Raw genomic sequence first — 3,766 nt, 5'->3', positions numbered from 1 at the left:
CCAGGGAAGATAGCCACCAGCTGAAATAAATAAATTTCCTTCCAGATTAACAACTCCAGGGCAAAAGAGAGCTTCTCCACCCACACATACATCATCATATCAATCCCAAGGACTTGGGTCATGGACCCCCCTGGATCAACCACTCTTGTTGGGAAATGGGATACAATGGTTGATCCAGTCTGAGTTATTTATCTACCCCATAACTAGGGGTTGGTAGGGTGGGTGATTTTTATGACTGACAGCCCCATGAGACCTACATGTCTGGGGGAGGGGAAGGAGGGGTGTAAAGTTTTTGGACAGTCAAAAACCAGAGCTGGCCAGGCTGTGTCTCTGCTTGCAGAAGTCCCAAGCTGCCTCATGAGAATGATAATGTCAGGGACTTCCCTGGCGGTCCAGTGGTTAAGACTTCGCCTTCCAATGTAGGGGGTGGGGGTTTGATCCCTGGTCGGGGAGTTAAGATCCCATATGCCTCGCGGCCAAAAAACCAAAACATAAAACAGAAACAATATTGTAACAAATTCAATAAAGACTTTTAAAAGACAGAAGAGGGCTTCCCTGGTGGCGCGGTGGTTGAGGGTCCGCCTGCCGATGCAGGGGACACAGGTTCGTGCCCCGGTCTGGGAAGATCCCACATGCCGCGGAGCGGCTGGGCCCCTGAGCCATGGCCGCTGGGCCTGCGCATCCGGAGTCTGTGCTCCGCAGCGGGAGAGGCCACAGCGGTGAGAGGCCCGCGTACTGCAAAAAAAAAAAAAAAAAAAAAAGACAGAAGAAAAGAAAGATAATGTCAAATGAGCTAGGGCTGCTGCATGGTCCTTTAAACAGTTCAGGAATAATAAACACTGTGTCTGCTGTTTGTCATGTTTTCTGTATGCCTGCCACATTTTCAACACCTTGCTATACTTGAGAAATTTCCAGCCTTATGAGCCCCATCTCTCCATGGTGGGACCCAGAAATGTTGGCTTCCCAGCCTTCCTTGCAGCTAAGGCACAGACATGTGACCCAGTTTCACCAATCAGACTCACCCGGGTAGACGAGGAGAAGGAAGTGAGAACTCAAGGAAGGATGCTCTGTGTGGTGAGTGGCTCCAGACGCTTTAGGGAGAAGTCCTGGCGCAGAAACGTCCTCGAGGAGCTGCAATGGTGGCGTTTCGCTCATCCAGCTGTTTCTATGGCCATTTAAGGGCCTCGATCCTTGAAGCTTAGCCTCCAGCCAGGTCCGTCAGCCCCTCAACCAATTTTTTTTTTTTTTTTGCTCTTTCAGCCATTTCTTTTAATTTACAGTTTGTGTTTAATGCAAATCAATTCCATTAACATGAGAAGTTACTCTGAATCAAAGCATAAATGCACAAACACAATATACAATCCAAAAGAGATGTATAGCATTCAGGTATAAAACAAAAGGGAATGTTCACACACAGTAGCTTGAGATCTGTTGGATACGGTTGTTCCAGTGTAGGTTTCTAAAGATGGAAAAAAAATGACTTTGGTAATCAAGACTACTGTGGCCATTTTAGATTTTGGATCACCTAAGCATCAGTGTGTGACCATGCGAACAAAAGACTTTAGGGAGTGTCTATTTTTAAAAAGGTTTCTGTGCATCAGGCAGTTGTGAAAAGATTTACTTTCCAAAATCAAGCCCACTTTAGGCTTAGGACCAGGTTCTGACTATCTAAAAAGATTGAATGATACAGAAAGTGTTCCAAATGGGGCTATTCTGATTCAGTTTAAAAAGAAGTATTTACAGAAAAACGTATAAAAGTTTTTCTGATTCTAAGGTAAGCGAGCTTCCAGTCTTCACTTCCCAAATATTTGATTTACAGTCCGGCTCCTTCACATATTTGCCTTTTTAATTTCAAGACTTGTCAATTTTACCTTCCAAACAGAAACTCTTAAAAGTATTTGACATATGCAGAAGAAAAAAGCATTTTGAAATGAGTTGAGATCCATGTAATTTTACTCTTTGTTATCTGTTTCTCTAAAAGAATCTAGTGCTCTTTTTGAATAACAAGAGTGGATAAGTATATAAGCAAAATGTACTCATTATGCTTGGATTTGGGGTAGGTTCCAATCCATTATTGCCCTGGTACATATCAATGACTATATAAAAATTCAAATGCAATGTCAAACCCAAACCCCAGAGGACAGAGTTCAGTTTCCAAGAGAACAGTGGCAGCTTAACATAAAATTTTATCCAGAGGGCTTCCCTGGTGGTGCAGTGGTTGAGAGTCCGCCTGCCGACGCAGGGGACGCGGGTTCATGCCCAGGTCCGGGAAAATCCCACGTGCCGCGGAGCGGCTGGGCCCGTGAGCCGTGGCCGCTGAGCCTGCGCGTCCGGAGCCGGTGCTCCGCAGCGGGAGAGGCCACAGCAGTGAGAGGCCCGCGTACCGCAAAAAAAAAAAAAAAAAAAAAAATTTTATCCAGAGTACATCAGCATTAAGTTAGTACCGCTGAAATAACACATTGAGGATTTACAGTAACAGCTGGAAGTTCCTTCTAATGTACATATAAGTAGAATCGTGGAAGCTTTCTGTTCTACCTCATTGTTTCATGGCCTTATAAGTTTAAGGAACCAAATAAAAACTGAATCCCTGCTCCACATCCCCTTCTTTATCTCTAAGTAAGATAAACTCTATCCTCACTTTCAAGGTAGAGTTTTATGTGTCCGTACTTCTTAAGCCACATTTAAGGAAATCATCTCTTAACTAATTTTGGATGTTGTCTCTCTTCATCTTGTACAGGAAATGCCAGCAGATTTAATATTGACATTCATCATCTAGTCAAACCAATCAAATGTGGGATCCTCAACAGTTTCTGTCAATAAAATGTGTGGAATTAGCAGATTCATTCAATGAAGACCTGTTTTTTTTTTTTGCGGTATGCGGGCCTCTCACTGTTGTGGCCTCTCCCGTTGCGGAGCACAGGCTCCGGACGCGCAGGCTCAGCGGCCACGGTTCACGGGCCCAGCCGCTCCGCGGCATGTGGGATCTTCCCGGACCGGGGCACGAACCCGCGTCCCCTGCATCGGCAGGCGGACTCTCAACCACTGCGCCACCAGGGAAGCCGACCTGGGTTTTTTTTGTTTTTTTCCTTGTTACGCTGGATGTCTGGATGCCATTTGAATTAGGTTGAGAGGATGAGGCAGTATAGATGTTCCTTGGCTTGAGTCTCTTAACAGTAGAGATGTAGAAGGGAGACAGAGATCACGAAGAGACTGGCTCTTGACTGCAGAGTACCATCTCTTGCCTCGGTGGTAGCATTCTCTGGATTGGGGGCGGCTGAGGTATGCCGGGAGAAGTATTTGAAGGTGTTACAACCGTTGTTTGATTCGAATAAATCTGCATAGGTAAGAGCAGTGCCAGAAGCAGCAGCCCCAGTCCAAGCCTGGCTACCATCGCTCTGCCCATGTCCACTCGGTCGGCACGCAGCATGTCTCACTGGATGTGGGGTTCGTGGAGGATCGCTGGCTCGGGGTGGGCGCAGGCAAAGTCTCAACCAATTCTTTTAATAAGCTCCTTTTCTGCTTAATCAGCCAGTGTGTGTTCCTGTCACTTGCAGTGAAGAGCCCAGACTAATAGGTACTCTAATCCCCGTGGCAGGCACCAGGTGGGAGAGGTCCCCTGAAGGGGCAGTTTTCCCCACTTGCCAGGGAAGACACAGTGGGGACCAGAGGGCAGGGGACCTTAAGGCCGAGCAGGGCTATGCTGCTAGGCCAGCCCCAGCCCAGGATCTTGTACCAAGGATGGCTGACATGAAGACAAAAGTAAGTC

General features: G+C 46.7%; 1 pseudogene across 1 annotated transcript; it reads right to left on the bottom strand.

The window, feature by feature from the left end:
- Positions 1 to 3,167: 3,167 nt before the first annotated feature.
- On the bottom strand, positions 3,168 to 3,403 carry LOC309829933 (signal transducer CD24-like; annotated as a pseudogene). Its single transcript has one exon. The product of its transcript is annotated as a signal transducer CD24-like (transcript).
- Between the last annotated feature and the right edge of the window lie 363 nt (positions 3,404 to 3,766).

The sequence above is a fragment of the Grampus griseus genome (genome assembly GCF_964374135.1).
Source record: "Grampus griseus genome assembly, chromosome: 11".
Classification (NCBI taxonomy): domain Eukaryota; kingdom Metazoa; phylum Chordata; class Mammalia; order Artiodactyla; family Delphinidae; genus Grampus; species Grampus griseus.
Note: the sequence above shows the minus strand (reverse complement) of the source record. Positions and strands in the feature narration are given on the sequence as shown.